Source organism: Heptranchias perlo, chromosome 17, assembly GCF_035084215.1.
Source record: "Heptranchias perlo isolate sHepPer1 chromosome 17, sHepPer1.hap1, whole genome shotgun sequence".
NCBI lineage: Eukaryota > Metazoa > Chordata > Chondrichthyes > Hexanchiformes > Hexanchidae > Heptranchias > Heptranchias perlo.
This window is the reverse complement of record NC_090341.1, coordinates 19,740,460-19,768,098: the sequence shown is the minus strand read 5'-3', so window position 1 is coordinate 19,768,098 and position 27,639 is coordinate 19,740,460. Positions and strand designations below refer to the sequence as shown.

The 27,639-nt window shown below is 46.2% G+C and overlaps 1 protein-coding gene and 1 long non-coding RNA gene across 4 annotated transcripts in view; one reads left to right on the top strand and one right to left on the bottom strand.

The window, feature by feature from the left end:
* The window catches only part of pparg (peroxisome proliferator-activated receptor gamma), a 123,778-nt gene extending 114,121 nt beyond the window's left edge, over positions 1 to 9,657 (bottom strand). Inside the window, exon 1 of one of the 2 annotated variants that reach the window (XM_067998661.1) lies at positions 9,258 to 9,657. The gene's annotated coding sequence lies outside the window, so the exon portion shown is untranslated. The remainder of the gene's footprint in view (positions 1 to 9,257) is intronic. The other variant, XM_067998659.1, reaches the window with a different exon arrangement.
* LOC137334134 (uncharacterized) overlaps positions 9,255 to 27,639 on the top strand; it is a 96,002-nt gene continuing 77,617 nt past the window's right edge. Inside the window, exons 1-2 of one of the 2 annotated variants that reach the window (XR_010966073.1) lie at positions 9,255 to 9,322; positions 9,973 to 10,029. This is a non-coding gene — a long non-coding RNA (uncharacterized lncRNA). Of the gene's footprint in view, positions 9,348 to 9,972; positions 10,030 to 27,639 lie in introns of both variants that reach the window. The other variant, XR_010966074.1, reaches the window with a different exon arrangement.

Below are 27,639 nucleotides of genomic sequence, written 5' to 3'. Positions count from 1 at the left end.
GCAGTTGCTATATCTTTTTACCCACTTAACATTACAGGTAAAAAAATGTCACTGTGATTGAACGGTTTCTGTGTTAAGTTTATCTCTGCAACATGATGCGTATTTAGTAATAAAGCTAATGTGATTGAGTGGGGTGTCTAGAAGATTATTTTACATAGTACTCTAATTACATAATTCACCCTTAGCAGGAAATATAACATTAATAGAATCTGGAGGCCAAAATAATCAGCAGAGTGGTCTTTTCCAAAGCAAAAAAGCTGAGCAACATTCACCTTCATGATTGTTAAAATCAAGAGACATACCAGTAGAAACAATGGACTGAGTGACAAGACATCATCAATGATGTATATCCGAGTGGTTCTGTGCAGGGTATTTGCTCCAAGGGTGCCTGGGAGAGATGCTATAAAGGGGCACCACACAAGTTATTGCACATAGTTTTGAAAACTCAGAAATGCTGAGTTAAGGAGGTATGATTTTCCCTGCTAAAAACGATCCAGTTTGGAGACTGCCTTATTCCATATGTTCACAATTCATCCTGTAAACCAACTAAATCTATGCTGTCTGTTCGCCTTCTCTCTTCTGAGTTTGTCATGACTTCGTCATAGAGGAGTTTGCTTCAACAAAGTTTACAGGATTAAAAGTTACAATAATCACAGCAGAAGGAATGTATTGTCATTTTCACGCCTTGAAAAAACTTTTTTTTCTGGTTAAAGTAAGGAGTGCAAAATACTCCATTTATTTCAGACTTTTCTTCTGCAAGGGAAGGACTATATTATTCTTGGGAATATCTAGCAGTAGCGATATTGGATAGGATAAAAATAGATAAAGAGGAGGTCCTTAAAAGATTGGCAGTACTCAAAGTAGAAAAGTCACCTGTCCAGATGGAATGCAAATATGTTACTAAGGAAAGTAAGGGTGGAAATTGCAGAGACTCTGGCCACAATCTTCCAATCCTTCTTAGATATGGGGTGGTGCCAGAGGACTGGAGGATTGCAAATGTTACAGCGGTGTTCAAAACACGGGAGAGGGATAAACCCGGCAATCATAGGCCAGTCAGCCTAACGTCGGTGGTGGGGAAACTTTTAGAGATAATAATCCCGGACAAATAAATTGGCACTTGGAACAGTATGGGCTAATAAATGAAAGTCAGCACGGATTTGTTAAAGGAAAATCGTGTTGGCCCAACTTGATTGAGTTCTTTGATGAAGTAACGGAGAGGGTTGATGAGGATAGTGTGGTTGATGTTGTGTATATGGACTTTCAAAAAGGCATTTGATAAAGTACCACATAATAATTAAAGCCCATCGGATTAAAGGGACAGTGGCAGCAAAGATACAAAATCGGCTGGGGGACAGAGAGCAGAGAGTGGTGGTAAACGATTGGTTTTCAGACTGGAGGGAAGTATACAGTGGTGTTCCCCAGGAGTCAGTATTAAGACCTCTGCTCTTTTTGATATATATAAAAATGACCTGGACTTGGGTATAGAGGGTATAATTTCAAAATTTGCAGATGACACGAAACTCAGAAATGTAATAAACAATGTGGAGGATAGTAACAGACTTCAGAAGGACATGGACGGACTGGTAAAATGGGCAGACATGTGGCAGATGAAATTTAACGCAGAGAAGTGTGAAGTGATGCATTTTGGTAGGAAGAATGAGGAGAGGCAATATAAACTAAATGGTACAATTTAAAGGGGGTGCAGGAACAGAGAGACCTGGGTGCACATACATAAATCTTTGAAGGTGGCAGGACAAATTGAGAAGGCTCTTAAAAAAATCATATGGGATCCTGGGCTTTATTAAGAGGCACAGAGTACAAAAGCAAGGAAGTTATGCTTTATAAAATACTGGTTAGGCCTCAGCTGGAGAATTTTATTCAAGTCTGGGCACCACACTTTAGGAAGGATGTCAAGGCCTTAGAAAGGGTGCAGAAGGGTGAGATTTTATCTCATCGAAACATATAAAATTCTAACAGGACGAGACAGACCAGATGCAGGGAGGATGTTCCCAATGGCTTGGGAGTCCAGAACCAGGGGTCACAGTCTCAGGATACGGAGTATGCCATTTAGAACCGAGATGAGGAGAAATTTCTTCACTCAGAGGGTGGTGAATCTGTGGAATTCTCTATCTCAGAAGGCAGTGGAGGCCAAGTCATTAGATGTATTCAAGAAGGAGATAGATATATTTCTTAATGCTAAAGGGATCAAGGGATATGGGAAAAAAGCAGGAACAGGGTACTGAGTTCGACGATCAGCCATGATCATTTTGAATGCCGGAGCAGGCCCGAAGGGCCGTATGGCCTACTCTTGCTCCTATTTTCCATGTTTCTATGTTTAAGAGATTTACTAGATTGGTGCCAGGATGATGGACTTCAGTTATGTGAAGAGACTGGAGGAGCTGGGGTCGTTCTCCTTAGAATAGAGGTTAAGGGGAGATTTAATAGAGGTGTTCAAAATCATGAACGTGGTTTCCAGTGGCAGAAGGGTCGGTAACCAAAGGGAACAGATTTAAGGTGATCGGCAAAAGAGCCAGAGGCGACACGAGGAAACATTTTTTTACGCAGCGAGTTGTAATGGTCTGGAATGCAGTGCCTGAAAGTGTGGTGGAAGCAGATTCAATAGTAACTTTGAAAAGGGAATTGAATACTTGAAGGGAAAAAAAATTGCAAGCCTATGGGAAAAGGGCAGGGAAATGGGACTGATTGGTTGGCTCTTTCAAAGAGCCGGCACAGGCACGATGGGCCAAATGCCCTCCTCCTGTGTTGTACTTACTTTGATACAATGATCTCTGATTGTTAGCTATTTTTGTCCTGATACTTGTCCTTATTGGTACAACTTCCTTGGCATCACATCAAGTATCAGGTCAAAAACAGCTGACAATCAGAGATCATAGTATCAAAGTAAGTACAACACAGCACAGGAGGGCGGCATTCGGCCCATCATGTGTGTGCCAGCTCTTTGAAAGAGCCACCCAATCAGTCCCATTTCCCTGCTCTTTCCCCATAGCCTTGCAAATTTCTTCCCTTCAAGTACTTATCCAATTCCCTTTAGAAGGTTGCTATTGAATCTGCTTCCACCATCCTTTCAGGCAGCACATTCCGGATCGTAACAACTCGCTGCGTAAAAATATATCTCCTCATTTCCCCCTGGATTTTTTGCCAATCATCTCAAAATCTTGTGTCATCTACTTATATCATCTATGTTAGCAGACACACAATTGTACCAATAAGGACAATCCCTATAATGTCAAGACATTTAGTGCATTGAGGGAAAACTAACTTCAATCAAAATCTCATGAAAATATACAGTAGCAATTGTAAAGTCTTCACTCCATCAGTAGAAGAGTTCCAAACAAGTAACCTCTCTAATTCAATCCCCTAATAGGTAACATTAAACACAATTTCAGAAATAGGTAACATTAAACACAATTTCAGAAACACAATTTCAGACAAAGGCACGACGGAAAAAAATACACTTCTTCAATTCCAAACAAAAGGGAGTTAATAAATAAGTGTTTATACTTAAAGAAGAAAGAAAAACTAAGGATACTTCCTGCAAAAAAAAGTTAACAAATTCCCCCTCACTTGATATATCCTACCCAAAAGATCATTTCTATGCTGTTTTCTTCTTGGAGACCTGCCATTTTGAGCTTCCACTCCCTTCCCAAGCCATTTGAGGAATCCTCCTGTCCTTCTTTGTTCCTTTAAACATTAACATTTTCTGCCTTGTGCCATAACATATGTTATAATATTACTATTGAATTTTTTGCTAATTCATTACATTTCACTTAACATACTTTATTTGCCCAAGCAGTACTATTTTCCTTGCAGCTAATACTTCCATTTTGTCCGATAACACTCATATAAGTGAGAGATTACATTGTCAATGAGTACGTCGCTTCTCGATTTTTGGAACCCAGTGTCTGTAACACAAGTAAACCCAAATTCCATGTATAGCATGGACTGGATTCAAAAAAAAAGCTCCCACTACTGAGCTCTAACATGAGTTCAGAAAACCACTGCTACTACAACATTGTTTTCCTTCTATTTTTAGGAAGAGTTTGGGGTAGCTTCAACCTAGTTCCCAGTAGGCATGAACCCCAACACAAAACTGCTCAAAACTGGGCACTAATTGACAGGGTCATTTAAAGGGCCTGTGAAGAGGCGTTGGTGTGTGGTAGGATTTGCACAAGGTGCTCTTGTGAGGATTGGGTAGAAGAAGCTCTACCTTGCATCTAACCTGTAGTGTATCTGACATGTGATTGCTTGATATTAATAAAACTGGAGACAAACATTCCATTTGATAAATTAATATAAATCATGATTGAATTACTATTAAAGTTAAGTCCGTGGCACCTCATAAGATTTACTGTTAATCTGTATATATAAATAAAAGTCTTGTATCAACCACATGTTGAAACCATTAAGCATGCAAAACTTATGATACACTTGCACCTGACTGGCTCAAATATCATTCACAAAACTTTAACAATTCACCACTGAACAGTAGGAATTCTACTAATGAGCAAGTAGAAAGCAGGTATGAAAAATACCAATTAAAAATCAGCAATCAGTAAATATCTACTAATAAAACAACGAGAAGGGAAAGCACAATACAACATCTATTATATATTAAAAATGTGAGGGACCTCAGGAATGCAAAGGCACCATGCCTATAGATAAACATAATGGCCCAGAAATTGCTGGGAAAATAACGGCGAGTTTAATGCGCATGCCGTTATTAGTGTGTAAATCGCCCAGCAATTTGTGGAGAGGAAGAGATACCCTGTGAGTTGCGAATCGCCACAAATTTCTGGACGATTTGCTCTGCTGTCAGCCTCGTGGAACGGCAGCTTGCTGTCAACCTCCCCGTGAGTTTCAGGAAATTTCGCATTTGCACAGTAAATACGCATTAAACTCGAAGCAGAAAGTTAGGGCTGGTACTTAACAGTGTAAGGACCCTTTTAATGACAAGATTTATGTTCCTGCAATGCCACTCAACCTCTCTGGCCCAGAAACATTTGAAACTGTGGAGTCTCATTCCTGCAGGTAGTAAATTGCTCTTAGAGATTTTTAAAAAATATTACTTTTTTTTCTTCCTTTTCGTCTCTTTTTTTTTCTCTCTCTCTTAATCCAATCTTTCTTTCCCTCTATTTCTCTTTCTGTACCTAATTTGACTCTAATTCACCTTATTTCCTTCTCTGTTGTTCCTCTGTTTCTTTCTCTATCCTTAATTCTCATTGGTTAAGGAGATAGACTATTGGTCCAGTCATTCACCAAGATCCCAGATACCCCGTTGCGATTGATGCACTGTTATCAGCTCGCACTTCCAGCAATTTGTGGTGCCAAAAAAATTTCGAGCTGACGGGTGAGGGAAAAAGTCTAACTAAAGGGCACACCGTGAGATGCCCCACTCCAGCAAATTCCAGCCCACACTGTTAGGTGAATAATTGAGAACTTATGGGGAAAGCACCTAACATGACGTGACCGCCTCCCAACTGTACCCTCAATGATCCTCAGGTGCTCCTTTCTGAAATAGTCACGATTGCAGTCGCCTAGGAACCGGCCAACAGACAATACTCAAAAACAACCTGTGTGGTCTGAAATTGATAGCTGTTAACTTAGAGGGGGGAAACAGTTGTCAAAATGAATGCGCCCTTCTGGGAATATGTCCACGAATTTTGTAAAGCCAGCCTTCAGAAATTAGAGGTAATGAAAACAGGATTAATGTCCACCGAAAATACAACTATTGCTCACGTGGAAACAAGAACGAAGACAGAGGGCCGTTCAGAATCACGAGAACTGGAATATATTGCGCAAACCGAAGTGACTGACAAGTGGTTTTTGAGCTGAAGTGGTAATCGCGGTGAAGCGCTGCCAAATAGCTCTGGGGCTGGAGAAGGAGAAGTGATTAGTGTGGGGAAGTGCAACAGTAAGGAAACTGAGGTACAAAAGAACACTGGAAGTCTGTTGCTTAACCCCTCTCCCCAATCACCAGGAATCACAGCAGCCCAGCACCTCAAACTCAGTTGAAATTGACTCAAGGGAAACTCAAGAGAAAACCAGACCTTCTCCTGTACTTTGTCTAAACCTCCTCACATCAAAACCTGAATTCAAGGCAACAGAAATCTCTCTGCTCCTCCCACTAAGCATCAAATCATAAATCCCTAAGCAAACAAATATTCAACACTGAATCCCTGCCCTCTCAGTGAGCATCGGTTTTGTGAGCACACAACAAAGTAACATTCACACCACCAACAATCTCTGGATGGCACAATAAAGTACCATACAACCCTGAGCACCAAAGTACCAGCGTCCCTATGGAGCAGGAATACTAGCAGCAAACCTCAGCCCCACATTGGTTTTTCCCCACAGCCCCTTCTCTCCCTTTCCATACTTCTTCTCCTGCTTCCTCATCTTCCTTCTCTCCTCCTCCCTTACCTCTCCATTTATCCTCCTCCCATCCCCATCATCCTCCACCCCACACTCTTCACCCTCCATTCCTCTCTCTCTCTTTACCCTCCTCATCCCGTTCCCTCCCCATCATCCTCCACCCCACACTCTTCATCCTCCATTCCTCACTCTCTCTTTACCCTCCTCATCCCGTTCCCTCCCCATCATCCTCCACCCCACACTCTTCACCCTCCATTCCTCTCTCTTTCTCTCTCTTTACCCTCCTCATCCCATTCCCTCCCCTCCCTCCCTACTCTCCTCACTCATCATCCTCCTCCCCCATTCCCCCATACTCTCTCCCCTCCTGGTACAATTTTGAGCTGGTGTGTCTATCACTGTTGCATTGCACTAGGGAAGTAGAGACAGATAGCAGTTTGGCTGGAACACCCTGAACATATTGAGAACAACAAACATACTGCAAATTAATTAAAAAATATATGACAGATTTCAGTTCAAATCTACAAATGTCCCGAGAGAATAACGTAGCCATAATATGCTGCTTACCGGAAACTTACAGAAACCAATTATATCAGCAACACTTTACAAAAAAGCTACAACAGAGGTACTTATTTAAGAGCAAATCTTTATTTAAACAACAATTTCCAAGCCGGCTTTAAATACTTCACCTTAAATTGACTCAGACATAGAAAATTTGGACAAAGTATTAGAGGGCTGCTGAACCCTATGGAACTGTATCTCAGCAAGTGGTAGGACCTTTAGGATAGGAGGTGACAATATTTGTGCGCTGAGGGTAGATGACTATCATGCCTCACGTTCGCAGACTATTAATGCAGATTTCACAGCACCCAGTTGAAAAGCAATTTAGATATAAGTGCTATAAATAGTCCAAAATAAGCAGTGACCATTCTCAATTTTCCATCATTCAAGAATGACGCAAAGGATGAAATCACAACAAATTAAAATTGGCAATGTACATAGTTGTTCAGTGAGCTATTTCTTTAGCAGCAGTAGATAGGGCATATGGAGAATCCCAACCTTCACTTCCTCAGTTGCGCTATGGAGGGTTTACTATATAATATTATAAAGAATAACTAAAAATATAAAAGCAACCTCACTAGATAAGTTACATAAAATAAGAGTCATGTTATGGTGAATTATATGGTTTAGCACATCACAATCTTAGTTTAGGAGTTCCGAAGTCCTGATGGTGTTTCTGCCATGGAGCAGATTTGAAACCATAGGTTTTCAAACAGGGGCCCATAAACCCCAGGGTCATCGGATTACTGCCTATTTGGGACAGGCATACTGCATACAGTGAGCACAGTGTCTTGAGAATTCTGTATTCTATATTTTTGTGCTTGTTGACTTACTATTGTTTCTTCGGCTGTAAACTAATAAAAAAATGTTTTCTGCAATGGTAACACTGTCTTTCTTTTGGTAGCTGATGCTTTTGTTTGGAAGGTATGACTAAAGGTCCTGGGAGTGTGTCAATATTTGTAGAGGCCCCTCCTCAAACAGAAAAGTATGAAGACTGCTGTTCCAAACTAACCACTAATCTGTATTTTATACAAAAAATAATGAAAGTCTAGGCGGTATAGTACATTTTATTTTTTGTCCCATTTTATGCCACACGACTTTTAGAGAGTGCTTTTATTACAATATTGTAACTCCTGTCGCATTCCCATCACAGGATGTGACCTTGAAGGATGAAATTCAGCAATAGTGTAAGCTGTTATAGGTAAAGCAAAACTAAAAGGTGCCAACCAAAGATATAAATTTGAACTGTATTTTTATAAAAAGATGGTTGTTAGTATGTTTAGGCTGGAGGACAGTATTCAAGATGTGATGATGGCTCTGTCTGAAAAGAAGATATTTTTGCTGTACTTCATGGTATGTTCTCACCCTTATATTCTGTACACATTGTAAATGATAATTGCATTATCAATGCAATACATTGCACCTATCTGAAGCCACTGACAACTTATTGCTTATAAAATACTGCCAGACCTACATAATTGAGTGTATAACACGCCTATATTGTGTTCTATTGGTTTAAAATTGTGTTGTGATATTAGTAACAAACAATTTAAAGCATTCAAATGTGATTTCTTTGTCCAATATTTTTAATAATGTCATGAACTGGTTTATTTTAAAGAGGTTAGCATCCTTGTGAAAGTACCAAATGGAGGAATTTCATATGAATGGTAACATATTACCATTCATATCTGTTTTATCATGAAAAATGTTCAGACCACTAAATAATACTTGTTTTTCTCGCATAAAATTTCAGTCTTCTCGTTGGAGTTTTTGTACAAAAGTCAAAAATAGAGAAACATAATATTATAATCCTAGTTAACTTCCATCCTCATTTACTCTAAACACCTGTGGAAGGCATAGCATAGTGTCAGATACAGGAACGTGGATAACATGATATCCCACAGCTTCGTGACTCAGTGCCGAGTCATGAGTTATCAAGTCAGTTTACCCTGCTCTCCGGAAAGTTTATATAATTTAGGGATTATGAAATAATCTCAATTAATTAGTGAAACGAAATAATTTGAAGGGTAGGATTAATAAACCAGAAGTGAAAATGCATAGTCATCATTAATTAAAAAAATTGAGTAAAGCACTCAACCTTCCCTTTCTCAATAGTACCGTGAAAGTTTCGTACTGTATAGTTTCAGAGGTAGGAATTTAAATAATTGTTTGCACAGTGCTTTTCCAAACTCCACTCCCTACGTGAAGGTTACTCAACAGCTAAACACTCTTCGACTGTGCCCTTCATTACGTTTCAATGTATTGATTTATAGACAGTTACATCAGCACTTTCTAACGCCACTAACCTTGACTCTTCAAACATTCAACAAGAACCTCGGTCTCTTCCTCTGTGACACTTAATTCGCAGCAGGTACTGCTTTATCTCACTGCAGAAGGTAAACACTGACCCCCAACCGAGTTGCTCTCTCCCAGACGCACGCACGCGCGGGCGGGCGGGCGCGCGCGGCTCCCGGGACTGTCCTGTCCTGTCCTGTCAAGGCGCGCGCGACTGTCACAGGACTCTAGCCACGCGCTCACAGTGTCAACAAACGTAATTGTTACAGGGTTCGAGCGGGCGACACGGCTCTGGGGCTGGGAGCGGAACGCATCGCGCAACAGTGACCGCGAGAGACGGACAGTCACCAACGACCGCTGCTCGCTGACTCGAGCGACCCTACAGCGCGCGTTCCCGTGAACACGGAGCAGGCGCGCCCCCTGGATCATGTGCAGCACTGCATCATATGGAGCTCGATGATGAGTCCGGAAGGATAATCTCCTAGGGCTAGTGTGGCGTCGCGTTGTTTTCCACAAATATTTCCTACACGTTAACCGCAAACCCCCCCCACACACACTTATTGTTTACAAATAATATCTAAATACTTTGGCCGTCAGACAACTTTTATTCTCGGTTGTGATAATCCTTACTGTTTTTTTGTTAAAGTGAGAAGGTTCCTCAAGCGGCCAGGAACTGCTAACTTCAGTATTATCACCAGTTATTTTTCATGTACTATTTTTATGCAGGCCGACCGAGGACGCTGGCAAAAGCTGACAATTCAAGAATGCCTTTGACATGTGAAAGTAAGTTGTTAAAGGGGGTTTGCATTGTAACTGATAGTTATACACAACATTCCTTCACTTGCAAAATAGAAAAAAAAACCCTGAAAAATACAGGAAATACACCGCAGGTTAATCAGCATCTGTAAAAAGATAAATTTGAGATTTTGGGTGTGTAGTATTCAGAACATTTGTTGTGCAGGAAATAAACCCATAAGGACACGAAAGCCTGAAGGGGAAATCGAGATATTAAAGACATAAAAAGTGGTGGTATATTTCTAAGAGGATCCATGTTTCTCTTGGGGGAAAAAAAAATCGCATTTTTATCTTAAAATAATACATTCAGGTTCATTTTATATTTATATTTCAGAATTAATATATTTTAATCTAAAAAGGGAAAAATAAAATGATAGTGGATTTTTAACATCCCCGCTCCCAGCTTTTTCTGTTCCCCCTCTCCCCCAAAGTGATGCTCCCAGCTCTGCTTCATTACCATCCATTTCTTCTTTCTGCTCCCCATTTTCCCCTCTTGTCCCTTCATTGTCATCCACTCTGCTCAATCTTTCACTGTCATCTACTCCCCTCTCATTGCCATCCATTCTGTCCTCTCTCCATGACATTCATTTCCACTCACCTCCCCTTGCTGTTTTCATTTTTTGTCTTGTCTATTTTCACTGCCAACTACTTTCCCATCTACCTTTATACCTTCTGCTGTGGGGTTTCCATTCCTCTGCCAAATTAAAAAGAAGGCACAATAGGTTTCCCATTGAGAACACTCTGTATTTTGTGTTTTATGGAGGAAGAAGAGGAGGAGAAAAGGAAGGAGGGCAGACTGGTCAGGCAGTACAGGTATAGGAGGTATATGGCACTCACTCACTGGTATAGTTATTCCAGAATATACAGATGGAGGCATTCCCACCTCCACTTGACCCAGGAATAATGTTGTGTCGGGAAAATGTGCCTCAAAAAGGAAGTCATCAGTGAGTTATGCTACATGCTTCAACCTGACACATGTAGTCCCTTTCCACCACAGGCAGTACCACTGGCTGTAACGATCACAACTGCCTTGAACTTTTATGCAACAAGGTCATTCCAGGCTGCCACGAGGACATCAGTAACATTAACAAATCAGCTGTGCACAGATGCATAAAGCAATTCAGAGATGCATTTTTGTTAGAGTAAGCTAATTCATCTACTTCCACATGGGCAACTGGCAGTAGCATGACCGGGCACTACACTTTTGCAGAGTAGCAGGATTGCCCAAGGACCAAACAGTCATAGATTTCACCGATGTGTCAAAATGTGCTCCCTTGATCGATGCATCATCTATGTCAACAGGAAAGGATTCTATTCTCTCAGTGTCTGTTTTGTTTGCAAATAGCAGCACCACATCATGCAAGTGCATGCTCGCATTCCTGCAAACTGCCACAATGCCTTCATGTTAAGATACTTCACCATGCCAGTATCCTTTCACCCAGAAAGGCAAGTCTCACAGTGGTTCCTGGGAGATCAAGGTTACCCTCTGCAACCATGGCTGATCACATCTGTGTTCTTTCCCAGAACATTGCTGAGCACCTCAATAAGGAAGTCTCTTCTACCATAGAGCACACGGTGGAATTGTAAATACATGCTGCAGGTGCATGGATTGGTCTGGGTGCTCTGCAATATGGTTTGGTTAGGGTCTCAAGGAATGTAGTTGTGTGCTGCATACTGCTGAACTTTGTTTTACAAAGTGGTCTTACAAAGGAGGAGGAAGACACCAATATCAGGGGGATCAGCCTTAGGAACAATTGCAACTTGCGGAAAATGCGGAGGATAATCCATTGTAGGCTGCAAGACAATGGCCAGTCTGATACGGGAGAACTTAACTTGACCACCACATCTGGCTAATGTATGATCAGCCCTGTTTACATCTTCCCCCTTCCCACCACAAAGATACCATCACTTACAGACCATCACTTACAGACCATTCTTTGTCTGGTTCAACTTACACAGCTTCCATTCAAGCCACCTCATCAAAGCTGCTTCCCAAGAACAATATCTGCATGTGCAACAACTTCAGTGCAAGCATCATTTTATTTACAAACATATGAAATTGACGGCCAGGAAAAGATCAGCTGGTCCAAGGAGCCTGACCCACAAAACTGCAACGCATGGAGCATCACTAACAGACACCCATACCCGCCAGCACACATACCCACCTGCAAAAAAACAGAAAAAAAACTCAAGGCCAATAAGGAAAAACAAAATCTGGGAAATTCCTTTCCAACCTGCTTAGGAAATCGAAACCAGTCCAGGAGACCACATGGACCATATGTATAGCACCTGGTATTTTAACAATGTGTCCCATTTCATGGCAGCTAAATCCTGCCATGGACCTGCTGCAGATTCTACTTCTCGCTGCTGCTGGCCCCATCTCTTTTCTGCTGCATGTGCAGGCATCTGAGGAGGTTGGTGGAGGGTATGTATCTGCCGCTATCCTGAGACATAGAGGTATCATTTGAATGTATTCAAACATGCCACTCGTACCAGCCACTGGTCTGTAGCAAACCAGATCTAATGGTACCAATCAGATTTTTGAACCCTGAGTGAGGGCTGTCCATAACTGGCGAGCCTGCCAAAACAGGAATGGATAGCCATCTCATTTCTGGGATTCCAGGCCTCTGATAGCAGCCTGAAATTCAATACAGAATCTAAGAATGTCCTTAGGGCCTCTGTCACTGGGTTCTCTGCTGTAGATTGGCTTGGAGTTACCACATCCTGCAGCATGGACTACAATGCTGCAAAATCATCCCTCATGATGTTGTAGGTGCTGGCAGTTGACTCTTCCAATTGACCTGTCATCTGCTGCATGTTCTTGGAGACTGGCTTTGGTGCTTGTACGTATCTTTTATGATCAACTGGAATTCTTTTAAAATCAGGACCTGGAAGATATAGGCTACTAGACTCTTCAGCCAAAGGGCTACATCTTCTGACCCACTGGACATCAATGTCTTCTTCCTCATTTTCCAGCCCCAGCTCCTCCTGTCCAATTCTGCTCTGTGGATCACCCTACCCCTTTCCCTCTGTCTCATTTTCTAATTCCACCAGATGAATGTCGCCGGACTGGTACTCGAGAGGGAAAGAGGGATTGCCAGCAAGTAGCCTGATATGCTGGCTGGGCTGCAAGCAGAGGGGGCTGTTTTTCTTTCTTCCTCTGCTTCTTCCTGTTTGTCAGGCACATCCAGAGAAGGAAAAGAAGAGAGATTGGAATTGATTGCTGAGGAACAGAGCTAATATATCACTTACAGAAGAAGGAACGACAGGAAGGAGGGAGGTGTACATTTAGATGAGGTAGAAGGGAAGTATATTTGATGAACCTGCAGTTGCCCTCCGACTTCCCCATCTCCAGTTCTCTTTGGTGTCGCCCTCCCCAGGAACTCCTGTGCTGCCTCCTTGTAAGGGGCGAAGGCAGAGTTTGGGAGGGCCCATCACCTGTGGCCCTTCTCCCTGGTGTTATAAGCTGCCTTTTTTAAAAAGAATGGAAAATTGAGAATGACCTCGAGTTAGAATAAGTTGCAGACAAATCCAGGTGTTAGCATGCAAACTATAATGGGGGTAATGACAATTGCATGAACCAAGCAATTACATACGATGTGAGGCTTTCAGTGGGGTGAAAGCATATAAGGATGTGAGTGAAGGAATATTTTCAGGGTAAAGCTGAGAGTATAAAGGGCCTCAGCTAATGTGTGGAATTGATGGTGAGCTATGGAAGCACTTAAACAAAGTGAGGGGGAGGTGATTGTAAGTTGTGCACTTACTTAGTTGAATGCATTCTTAGAAGACAAGGCTGGCTCCTCCTATTTTGACAGACTTGGTAAAATTGTTAAACTTTTTGTGACATTGCACTGCTGTGTATGGGTCATGGAGTTGTCACTGACTACCCTGACCACCTCTTGTCACTCTGCCATGCTGCTCTCCTGATGGAGCGATGTCACAGTGTTCCAAATAATCACTTCTGTTGCATCATCTGGTAGCCAGGGGCCTTGCATGCCTTCCGCCAACTTATACATATTTCTGCTGAAGAACTTTTGTGCTGCTAAGTTGCTGCAGACCTTTAAATCTTGCAGCAGCATGCAAGTTTCTGACTTCATGATAATGAGCTCCCAATGACTGGTGAATGATTATGCAAATCTTGTATGACCCCAGAAACTTTGTCATGGTCCACCCACTTTTTGTTAGGTGGACATGAATCTCTCTGCCATTTATAATTGATATAAATCACATGGATATAATTAACATTAATTAGGTTTTTAAAGGGAAAACTGCGAGGCTGTTGCTGAGACTAAGGGCTCGATTTTCGCACCCCCGAGCGGGTGCATTTGTGGTGGGGGGGCTGCAAAAATCGGGGATTCCCGGGGCGGGTCTGGAGCCCGGCTCCAACCCGCCCACTTCTGGGTTCCCCAGTGACGCGCTCACATGCGTGCGCAGTCCCCGTATGTGGGACTTCCGCCGGCAATTAAAGCCGGCAGAATGCCACTTGAAGTAATTAACCAGGTACTTCAGGTCGTTTACAGACCTGATCTGATATTTTAGGAGGGGTGGGATTTTCAGACCAACTGGGACTGTTTCCCGTACTGGGGAAAACACTCCCAGTTGAAATGGACGTGTTGCAGCCATCAGCCTGTGGCAGCTGCAAAAGCTCATTTGACAGGTGGGGGGGGGAGACCCTCACTCATTGCAGGGGGCCACTCTGTCACTTTGGACAAAGTATGGCCTCCACCACCCTCCTCCTAACAATAAAATTCACCAACTTGCACACTTACACCGGTGTCCAGACATATTTACCTACCTTGCGGACCGCCTCAAACGCACATCTTCCGGATGGGGTCCGCCGTAGCTGCAGTCATGACCTCCTCGGAGGACGAACAGCATCACCAGCCTCGCCGGCCACGCCGTCCACCTCTGACACGTGGAGCTCCACAACACAGTGCTGTGACACATTCACTTGCATAGCAGGAGGGAGGACAACGGCAGAGAGAGGTACGTCGCAGAAGGCACTACCCTCGCCACAGGGTCTACAGACCGAGGCTCAGCTTCCTGGACCTCTCTGAGCAGCAGTGCACATGGATGCTCAGAGTCACTTGACGTGTAGTCGGGGACATCTGCAGCCTCCTTCATGCCGAGCTGCTCCCGGCTGACCCAAGCACCATCTTCTTACCTGTCACTGTCAAAGTCACCACTGCACTCAACAACTTCTCCTTCACATCCTTCCAGGGTGCCACTGGGGACATCACCGACGTCTCTCAGTCGTCTGCACAAAAGAGCCCTGCAAATACACCTACACCCACTCTGCAGTGACACAATGGGTGTCATCAGTTGTGGGTCTTCATAGTGATCCTCAGGAAAGGGCATTATTGCACAAACCAGTCAAGATTCGCAAAGACGTGGCAGTAGTGGTGACAATATAATATGTAATGAGAGTTGATCAGAAATTAAATATAAATAAGAACCATGACAAGCCCTCAAACACCCTTGTGCATCCCCTTCATGCTCACGACACGTTTGCCTTACGCTTCCTACTGCACATATGTGATGCATACCCTGTGGCTGCAGCACAGGTAGTGGCAGGTTGAGTGAGGCTGACCGTGAAAGAGATGCATGAGAGGGTGAGTATGAGATCGAGCCATGAGATTGTATGAGGATTGGGTTGAGTGGTAGTGGTGGGATGAGTACTGGTGAGGTGAGTAAGTGCTGGTAAGATGAGGATGAGCTTTGAGTGGATGTGAGGAGTGACGTGATAGAGTAGTGTTGGCAGTGCAGAAGGAGATGTGGGGTGGGGACAGTGATGTGGCAGACGGAGTGTAGGGGAATGAGTAAGTGTACTCACTTTGGCTGACCTACTTAGATCATTGCAGCACCTCCTGCACTATATGTAGGTGCGCGATATGTTGGTGGTGCAGGTGACCTCCTCTGCCACCTCGAGCCAAGCCTTCTTGGTGGCAGAGGCAGGCCGCTTCCTCCCGCCCGCCGGGGGGAAGAGCTCTGTCCTCCCCCTCCTCCTCACCCCATCCAATAAGACCTGGAGTGAGGCATCATTAAACCTGGGAGCAGCCTTCCCCCTGGGCTGCTCCATGCTGTAATTTTGCCTATTTTCTGCAGCATCGGTCAGTGGAGGACTGCCCCTTTAAATAGGGCTCCTCCAGCTGACAGCCTATGATGCGGGTGCGCAGTCCGCCTGCTGCGCAGCTTTCCAGCGCAAAACCCGGAAGCAAAGGTAAGTACCTTCAATCAAGCTGCAATCGTGTGTGGAGCACCCGATTTCACCTGGCGCGTTACCCACGCGCCCAGTCGACCCCCCGCTGCCAACCCGCCATCCTCCTAATGTCGGGCCCGAAGAGTTTAGAAATGCTGAAGAATAGTTGGAAGTCAAGTAGGATTGTTGTGGAGAGATCTACGGTGTTCGTTATTTTGTATTATTATGCAAAGATAAATTGTATTGATTGAATTAAATGAGTCTGATCATAACTGCTATTTTAGATATTAGCTTTACTGTCAAAAAAGTAACTTACCAATTTGTACCTGGTCTCATTATCAAATGTTTGCTCGGTCCACCTTCAGAGTGGTTGAAGAAGCACACATGTGAAAGACATGAATATCCAGTTCAGGTCACAAGGGGGTAGTATTAAGGGGACACCCTACATTACGTATTATACATGTATACATAGAGCAATGTGAGTCAACTATATTAAGATGCTCAGACTGCAGAGGGGGATACAAAAAGAGGAGATAAAATAACTTTTCAAACTGGGGAAGAAAGAAAAACACAATGGTCTGGAATTCGGCGCAATGGCGAAATTGTCGACAAATGCCATGAGTTGGACCATTAGTCTCCCCAATCCTCCAGTGGTGAATTCACACCACAATTTGCTCGAAAAATAATTAGAATTCATTGTAGCAAGCATAGCGGGAGATTGGGAGCGGCGCGGCCAATGTCTGTACATATCGAAGGTGCTAGGGCCTGACACAGAACAAAATAATAGGTTATTTAAGTGGGACTTGTTTAGGAGCAATAGCTCTGATCTGATACTGTGGGGATGGGTCGCAGTATGAATGGACAGAATGTCCTGGCAGGATTTAGTTTGGTTTATGAGTTTGTACTGAAACAGTATAAATATATAAATCAGCATTAAGAAGGGACCCATATGCATAGGGATGCCTCCCGAACTGCGTGCGATCCCTAGTCATATTTCATTGCCAGTTGCAATCCATGCTTAGTTCATGAGCTCAATAAATATTGGGCCAAATTTTGCTGTAGCAGGGCATCTAACAGCATCTGCCAATTTTTAGACTTGCTCTTGCATGTTTAGATTTTTAAAATTTTTGCGTGGCACATTGCTGAAATTGTGAGCTGATAATGTCGCAGCGAGGGATACCGGATATCTGGGACCTGAGTGAACAGGGCAAGCAACTGTGTATCTCCTTAACCGATCAGATTGAAGTATTGTGAAATTAATGGTGCAAGGACTGAGAAGGAAGTGTAAATTTGAGTGGGTGAATTCAATGTCAAATCAGGTATAGAAAAGGAAATAAAGAGAAGGAAAGAAAGATTGGATTAAGAGAGAGAGAAAAAAGACACAGAAAGGAAAAGTTTTTAAAAAAATGTAAAAATGTAAAATTTTTAAAATCTCCAACAACAATTAAAACCTGAAGGAATGAGACTCCACACTTTTGATTGTTAATTTTCAGTGCTAGAGAGGTTGACTGGCAGTAATTAACACTTATCACATCGTTAAATGGGTACTTAGACTGAAATGGACAAGTCTTAACTTTCTGTGGTGAGTTTAGTTCGTATCTACCGCACAAATACAACAACTTTACGCCTTTTACTGTATTTCAATGGTGTGGCAGACAGCAAGATGTCATTTTCGTGAAGCTAACGGCAGAGTGACGCATCTTCGACAGCAACTTTTGGATTTCCGCGTTTAACTGATTTCACCTGAAGTTGCTGTAGCATTTGCTCATAAATAATAGCAAGCGCCAATAGCCTCACTGTTATTTTCACGGCAAATTATGGCCCATTTATATAAAAATATTATCAGTTGGGGGTAAAATTAGAACATGCCTCGCTATCAAGATACTTACTTCATTACTTAATTGAAGTATAAGATTTCAATGAAGTTCCTTGAACAAGTCAGTAAAAACGTTACCCTCAGGCAACCTGCAGAGTGATTGAATACTTGACTGATTCTGAGCCCTCCAGCATCATTCTGTAATGGTCTAAGTGGCTGTGGCAATCAGAGTGGCATTACTTCAGCAAACTCAATCACGCCATTGATTTGAATATATTCTGAAAAGTCACTGTAATTAACATTAACATAAGCCATTTCTGCCTCTGTGGGGGTGCTCAATGGAAAATGGAATACTGAGCAGAAGCAAAGTAACCTCAATAAAATTGAGCTGTACAAATACTGCTCAGAAGACAATTGATCCCTGTGCATATCTTTAATACTTTGCCCATGATTCTGAATGTAGTGAGTTCTAAATCCTAGCCTGGCTGTTAAGGGAGGTGTTGAGTAGAAGCAGAGTGCTTCTCCACCGGGAATAGAAATCAGCAGGTGAATTGAACGGCACTGATTTTGCTCAATTCCTAATATCTGGTTACAGGCAAACTACAGGGAAGTAGGGAAGTTCTCCCAGTATCCTGCCCAATATTTGTCCCTCAATCAACATAACTAAAAAAGATTATCTGGTCATTTATAACATTGCTGTTCGTGGGACCTTGCTTTGCACACAATTCGCTGCCGCATTTCCCTACAACAGTGACCATGGGGGTCAATTTTTGGATGGCCGACTGGGTGTATTCGTGGCGGGAGAGCTCCTAAAATTGGGGATTCCCGGAGCGGGTCTGGAGCCCGGCTCCAACCCACCCACTTCCGGGTTCCCCAATGACGCGAATCGGTGCGCACACAGCCCCCGCATGCGGGACTCCCACCGGCAATCAAAGCCAGCGGGATCCTACTTGAGATCATTATCTGGGTAGTTGAGGTCATTTACAGACCTCATTAGTTGGAGATTTTAGTAGGATTCGGATTTTGGACTACCTAGGGCCCGAATTTAGCAGGCCTGCGGGTTCCCAGCGGGTGGTCCTCCGGGAGCGTGGAAAACGCGGACGCCTAAATGAGTGCGCCCCCCGCGCGATCGCGGGTTAATTGATCCCATTCAGCCGTGGTTATGGGTTCTCCGCTCCCCAGCTGCGCGCCGGCGGGCTGCGCATGCGCACTAACGGTATCACGATGGAGGAGCTCCATTTAAAGGGGCAGTCCCCCAAAGCCCCTCCTGCTTCAAGCAAGAGGCATCAGAGCATGGCGCACCCCAGGGGCAAGGCTGCGCCACGGTTCTCCGACTTCGGGCTGCAGCTGCTTCTGGAGGGTGTGAGGAGGAGGAGGGAGACGCTGTTCCCGATGGACGGACGCAAGTGCCCTGGCTCCGTCACCAGGAAGGCATGGGCAGAGGTGGCGGCGGAGGTCAGCAGCAGGGCCAACACCACCAGGACATGGGAGCAGTGCCGAAAGCGATTCAATGACCTCACTAGGTCCGGCAAAGTGAGTACACTAACGCACCCTCCCACAACCCGTCTCCAACATCACGCCAAACACATCACAACCCCTTCTGCACAGCCACCACAGCGCTCCCGCAGCAATCCTCACAGCCACTCACTCACCATCCTCGCCGTGCCCGCAAGTACCCACCGTCCCTGTCCCCACTCGAACACTACCACACACCCCAATCCCCATGCAATGGGATGGGCATGTGGCACACGCATCCTCCCATCCATCTGCCCCACGCTCAACCCACCCACACCGATGCTTGAGGCGTCTCACTATGCAATCTGCACTCACTCACGCATCTGTGTTTTGCCTTGATATGAGAAGAGATGCAAGAACAACCGAGAAAGGGCCCGCACCGGAGGGGGCCCGCCGCACGTGCTGGAACTTACGGATGCAGAGGTGGAGGCGCTCGACATCAGCGGAACGGAACATTGCCTCTCCGTGGCGGATGGCGAGTCTGGCGCTGCAGAAACGGCCGGTAAGGGAAAGATGCCACTCCACACTCATGATCGCGAATGACCGTATCATCACCTGGCATCTGGCGCACCGCAACGTTTGTGTACATGCCGCATAGTGCCCTCTGTTCTCTTGCATGGCCGTCTGCGAGCGCTGTGTGTGAGGAGGGCGATTCCTCAGAGGACATGCTGGTCTCTGAGGGTGCATCGTCACATATGAGCCAACCATCCACCAGCGCAGAGACACGCACCTCGGTGGGTCCCCCTTGACAACTAGTTGGGGTTGCACATGGTGATTCACTGCGCACGTGTGAGCATGAGCAGACCCTGGTGGCAGGGGCAGCCGCGGAGGGTCCACGTCGGTGGGTGCACTCATCTCCAGGCTCTGCTCAGCCGGACCCAGATGCTGAACCCAGGGGGCCACCAGTCAAAAGGAGAGTCGTCGAGGGGCACCAGCACATTGCCGAGGTACTGGGAGAGGTGCCACGCGCATTGTCCACGATCGCGCAGGTGATGGAGGAGTCCAACTCCTGCATGCGGGCATTGGTGGCGCAGGGACAGGAGGGTATCGGCGACATAGTGTCGCGGGTAGGTGCGGGAACGTCTGCGGTGGAGGACAGGCTAGCCTCCCTCGAGCGTCACGCACAGCTGAACATCGAGTCCATGCAGGCCCTGACAACGTCTGTACGGATTCAGGCTGAGCAACATTCCGCCGCCATAAACAGGCTGACGGATACACTAGGGGTGGCCTTGCAAGGCCCCACACATGCCATCCAAACTGTCGTCCAGCAGGGTGGAAGGGGTGATGTGGGCCGAGGCCACGAGAGGGATGATGGTGAACGGGGACATGGAAGCGGGGACGCTACTCAAGGTGCCCCCACGTCCCACCCGTTGCCCCCCTCTCAACCAGTACCCGCAATGGTGCCTCCTCTCCAGGTGGCCGAGTCTGCCCCTGCACAGGTGCAGGAGGAGCAGTCTGTGGAGTTGCACTCACGGGCACCGAAACCCAGGGGCCGTCCGCCCAAAGCATCTACCCGGTCAGGGCAAGAACAGGAGCAACCTGCCACTACCTCTGCTGGAGCCACAGGGGTAGCACCACGTAGGGGTTCCCGTAAACGAAAGCCAAGGGCGTTATAACCACAAAGGGAATGCACCAGGGTGTCTGTTCATTTATACACGTTCTGTTTATAGTCGTTCACTATGTACATATTAAACACAACCGTTCTCACCACTCCTGCCACCTCTCGTCCATTCTTCTGCGGCTTGTGCAATAGGTGCGTTCCGTGCGGACCATCATGACGACGAACACCTGCTGCCGCCCATTGGGCACACTACTGTGGGTGCAGGAGTACTGGCGACACTCTTCTGTGGAGGGGGCTGGTATGGCCCCTCGTATGTGCAGGTGATGAGATGTGAACGCCTCAGACTGTCTGACTCTAGGAGAACCGTTGACGTATGAGTGCCTCCCTGGCCTGGCGAGCATCCCGATGAGCCGGTGTACGGCGCATGGGTCGTACATCATCCTCTCGCGCGGCCTCCTCCTCCTCCCCCTCCTCCTCCACCTCCTCCTCCTCATCGTCGTCCTCAATGTGGGTGGCGGGTGTGGATGGGGCCTCCTCCAGCGGCACCCCTCTCTGTTGGGCCATGTTGTGCAGGGCACAGCAGACAACTATGATTCGTCCCACTCTGAATGGCGTGTATTGGAGCGCTCCCCCAGAACGATCGAGGCACCTGAAGCGCATCTTGAGCAGCCCTATGGTCTGCTCAATTGTAGACCTGGTAGCAATGTGGCTGTCATTGTATCGACGCTGCGGCTCGATGATGGGGTTCCTGAGCCACATGAGCAGGGGATACCCCTTGTCGCCGAGGAGCCAGCCGTTGCCGGTGTTGGGTGCGTGGAAGAGGGGCGGGACGGTGGACTCCCTGAGGACGAAGGCATCATGGCAGCTGCCGGGGTATCTGGTGCACACGTGTAGGAATCTCTGGCGGTGGTCACAGATGAGCTGGGCATTCATGGAGTGATACCCCTTCCTGTTGATGAACAGCCCTTACGGTGCCCGTATTGCGATGTGGGTGCAGTCGATTACACCCTGCACCCGTGGGAAGCCAGCCATGGCATGGAATCCAACCGCCCTCTCCATCTGGCTGCGCTCGTCCATGGCGAAGTTGATGTAGTGCGAGGCTCGGTGGAACAAACCATCGGTGACCTGCCTTATGCACTTGTGTGCAGAGGACTGGCAGACCCCGGTGATGTCCCCGGTGGCACCCTGGAAGGATCCGGATGCGAAGAAGTTGAGGGCAGTGGTGACTTTGACGGCGACGGGTAGGAAGATGCTGCTTGGTCCATCCAGGAGCAGCTCATCATTAAGGAGGCTGCAGATGTCGGCGACTACCTGGCAATTGACTCTGAGCCTCCGTATGCACTGCTCCTCGGAGAGGTCCATGAAGCTGAGCCTCGGTCTGTAGACCCTGTTGGGAGGGTAGTGCCTCCTGCGACGCAGCTCTCTCTGCGGTTGCCCTCCCTCGTGCTGTGCAGGTGGGTGTGCCGCAGCACCGTCTTGGGAGGCTACACGTCGATGAGGTGGACGGCGTGGACTGCGAGGCTGCTGGGGCTGGTGATGCTGTTCGTCCTCCGAGGATGTCGAAGCGGCCCCCATCTGGCAGGTGTTGGTCTGAGGGGTTGTGCACGGTAGGTAGGTGTTTCCTCGCACTGGGGCTGCGGTTCCACGTCGGTGTTTCTTCTGGCTTGGAGGGCGGTGGTGGAGGGCAGGCGTTGCCCTATGTGACGGAGTGGCCTCCTGCGTTGGTGAGGGGTCTCCCCCCCCCCCCCCCCCTGTGGAGTGCACCTTGGCAGCTGCCACAGGCTGCTGGCTGCAACACGTCCGTTTGGAGTGAGACTGTTTCCCCCAGTATGTGAAACAGTCTGAGTTGAAGGTAAAATCCCACACTTCCTAATAAGACAGCTGAATCAGGTCATTTAATGACCTGAACAAGCAAAGTAAATACACTCAAGTGGCATCCCGCTGGCTTTAATTGCCTGTGGGATTCCCACCAGCGGGGGCTGCACACGCAGCCCCGCACGTCAGCGCGGAACCCGGAAGTGGCCGGGATCGTGGCGCGATCCGGTCATGCACCTGGAGATCGGGATTTTCGAGGCCCCCCCGCCGAGAATGCACACAAAACCCGGTGCTAAAATCGGGCCCCTAGAGCGTGTTTCCCATGCTGGGGGAAACACTCCCTGTTTAAACAGACGTGTTGCAGCCAGCAGCCAGTGGCATAGAATCATAGAATCATAGAAGTTTACAACATGGAAACAGGCCCTTCGGCCCAACATGTCCATGTCGCCCAGTTTATACCACTAAGCTAGTCCCAATTGCCTGCACTTGGCCCATATCCCTCTATACCCATCTTACCCATGTAACTGTCCAAATGCTTTTTAAAAGACAAAATTGTACCCGCCTCTACTACTGCCTCTGGCAGCTCGTTCCAGACACTCACCACCCTTTGAGTGAAAAAATTGCCCCTCTGGACCCTTTTGTATCTCTCCCCTCTCACCTTAAATCTATGCCCTCTCGTTATAGACTCCCCTACCTTTGGGAAAAGATTTTGACTATCGACCTTATCTATGCCCCTCATTATTTTATAGACTTCTATAAGATCACCCCTTAACCTCCTACTCTCCAGGGAAAAAAGTCCCAGTCTGTCTAACCTCTCCCTGTAAGTCAAACCATCAAGTCCCGGTAGCATCCTAGTAAATCTTTTCTGCACTCTTTCTAGTTTAATAATATCCTTTCTATAATAGGGTGACCAGAACTGTACACAGTACTCCAAGTGTGGCCTCACCAATGCCCTGTACAACTTCAACAAGACATCCCAACTCCTGCATTCAATGTTCTGACCAATGAAACCAAGCATGCCGAATGCCTTCTTCACTACCCTATCCACCTGTGACTCCACTTTCAAGGAGCTATGAATCTGTACTCCCAGATCTCTTTGTTCTATAACTCTCCCCAACGCCCTACCATTAACGGAGTAGGTCCTGGCCCGATTTGATCTACCAAAATGCATCACCTCACATTTATCTAAATTAAACTCCATCTGCCATTCATCGGCCCACTGGCCCAATTTATCAAGATCCCGTTGCAATCCTAGATAACCTTCTTCACTGTCCACAATGCCACCAATCTTGGTGTCATCTGCAAACTTACTAACCATGCCTCCTAAATTCTCATCCAAATCATTAATATAAATAACAAATAACAGCGGACCCAGCACCGATCCCTGAGGCACACCGCTGGACACAGGCATCCAGTTTGAAAAACAACCCTCTACAACCACCCTCTGTCTTCTGTCGTCAAGCCAATTTTGTATCCAATTGGCTACCTCACCTTGGATCCCATGAGATTTAACCTTATGTAACAACCTACCATGCGGTACCTTGTCAAATGCTTTGCTGAAGTCCATGTAGACCACGTCTACTGCACAGCCCTCATCTATCTTCTTGGTTACCCCTTCAAAAAACTCAATCAAATTCGTGAGACATGATTTTCCTCTCACAAAACCATGCTGACTGTTCCTAATTAGTCCCTGCCTCTCCAAATGCCTGTAGATCCTGTCCCTCAGAATACCCTCTAACAACTTACCCACTACAGATGTCAGGCTCACTGGTCTGTAGTTCCCAGGCTTTTCCTTGCCGCCCTTCTTAAACAAAGGCACAACATTTGCTACCCTCCAATCTTCAGGCACCTCACCTGTAGCGGTGGATGATTCAAATATCTCTGCTAGGGGACCCGCAATTTCCTCCCTAACCTCCCATAACGTCCTGGGATACATTTCATCAGGTCCCGGAGATTTATCTACCTTGATGCGCGTTAAGACTTCCAGCACCTCCCTCTCTGTAATATGTACACTCCTCAAGACATCACTATTTATTTCCCCAAGTTCCCTAACATCCATGCCTTTCTCAACCGTAAATACCGATGTGAAATATTCATTCAGGATCTCACCCATCTCTTGTGGTTCCGCACATAGATGACCTTGTTGATCCTTAAGAGGCCCTACTCTCTCCCTAGTTACCCTTTTGCCCTTTATGTATTTGTAGATGCTCTTTGGATTCACCTTTGCCTGATCTGCCAAAGCAATCTCATATCCCCTTTTTGCCCTCCTGATTTCTCTCTTAACTCTACTCCGGCAATCTCTATACTCTTCAAGGGATCCACTTGATCCCAGCTGCCTATGCATGTCATATGCCTCCTTCTTCTTTCTGACTAGGGCCTCAATCTCCCGAGTCATCCAAGGTTCCCTACTTCTACCAGCCTTGCCCTTCACTTTATAAGGAATGTGCTTACCCTGAACCCTGGTTAACACACTTTTGAAAGCCTCCCACTTACCAGACGTCCCTTTGCCTGCCAACAGACTCTCCCAATCAACTTCTGAAAGTTCCTGTCTAATACCATCAAAATTGGCCTTTCCCCAATTTAGAATTTTAACTTTTGGGCCAGACCTATCCTTCTCCATAGCTATCTTAAAACTAATGGAATTATGATCACTGGTCCCAAAGTGATCCCTCACTAACACTTCTGTCACCTGCCCTTCCTTATTTCCCAAGAGGAGGTCAAGTTTTGCCCCCTCTCTAGTCGGGCCATCCACATACTGAATGAGAAATTCCTCCTGAATACACTCAACAAATTTCTCTCCATCCAAGCCCCTAATGCTATGGCTGTCCCAGTCAATGTTGGGAAAGTTAAAGTCCCCTACTATTACCACCCTATTTTTCTTGCAGCTGTCTGTAATCTCCTTACATATTTGCTCCTCAATTTCCCGTTGACTATTTGGGGGTCTGTAGTACAATCCTATCAAAGTGATCTCTCCCTTCTTATTTTTCAGTTCTACCCATATGGACTCAGTGGGCGAACCCTCGGATATATCCCCTCTCACTACTGCCGTGATGTTCTCCCTAATCAAGAACGCAACTCCCCCTCCTCTCTTACCTCCTGCTCTATCTTTCCTATAGCATCTGTACCCTGGAACATTGAGCTGCCAGTCCTGCCCCTCCCTTAGCCATGTTTCAGTAATAGCTATAACATCCCAGTCCCATGTACCCATCCATGCCCTGAGTTCATCTGCCTTGCCCATCAGACTTCTTGCATTGAAATAAATGCAGTTTAATCTAGACTTCCCTTGGTCTTTGCCCTGCTTTCTCAGACCATCTGTCCGGTCATGTTCTGTACACTCTCCCTTACTGCCTTTTGTTTCTGTCACCACTTTATTTCCCACTGACTTCCTGCATCGGTTCCCATCCCCCTGCCACATTAGTTTAAACCCTCCCCAACAGCACTGGCAAACACTCCCCCTAGGACATTGGTTCCAGTCCTGCCCAGATGCAGACCGTCCAATTTGTACTGGTCCCACCTCCCCCAGAACCGGTTCCAATGGCCCAGGAATTTGAATCCCTCCAGCTTGCACCATCTCTCAAGCCACGTATTCATCTTAGCTATCCTGTCATTCCTAATCTGACTAATCCGTGGCACTGGTAGCAATCCTGAGATTACTACCTTTGAGGTCCTACTCTTTAGTTTAACTCCTAACTCCCTAAATTCAGCTTGTAGGACCTCATCCTGTTTTTTACCTATATCGTTGGTGCCTATATGCACCACGACAACTGGCTGTTCACCCTCCCCCTCCAGAATGTCCTGCAGCCGCTCCGAGACATCCTTGACCCTTGCACCAGGGAGGCAACATACCATCCTGGAGTCTCGGTTGCGTCCGCAGAAACGCCTGTCTATTCCCCTTACAATCGAGTCCCCTATCACTATAGCTCTGCCACTCTTTTTCCTGCCCTCCTGTGCAGCAGAGCCAGCCACGGTGCCATGAACCTGGCCACTGCCACCTTCCCCTGGTGAGCCATCTCCCCCAACAGTATCCAAAACGGTATACCTGTTTTGGAGGGAGATGACCGCAGGGGACCCCTGCACTGCCTTCCTACTCTTCCTCTGTCTGTTGGTCACCCATTCACTATCTCCCTCAGTAATTTTTATCTGCGGTGTGACCAACTCACTGAACGTGCTATCCACGACTTTCTCAGCATCGCGGATGCTCCAAAGTGAATCCATCCGCAGCTCCAGAGCCGTCAAGCGGTCAAACAATAGCTGCAGCTGGACACACTTCCCGCAGGTGAAGGAATCAGGGATACAGGAAGGAGCCCTGAATTCCCACATCCCACAAGAGGAACATGACACGGCGCTGGGATCTCCTGCCATGACTTAACCCTTAAATTAGCTTACGAACAACTACAATGTCAAGAGAAAAAAAAAGGAAAGAAAAACTACTTACCACTCCCTTTAAGGAGTTTACTCCTTTAAATTGTTCTCAATTTAGAGAATGTTAACTACACTAGGGACCTTGATTCACTAAAAAATAAACGCTACTTCCGATAAGACCTGCAGACCTTCCCTTTCCTTTTACTTCAGTTACTGTCGATAAGTAGAAATACTCACCTGAACCTACTCACCAATCAGGTGCCTCCCCTGTGTCGCGTCCCGATCTGATTCCTGACGTCACTTCGAACTCGGTCTCAGCTCGGCTCGGCT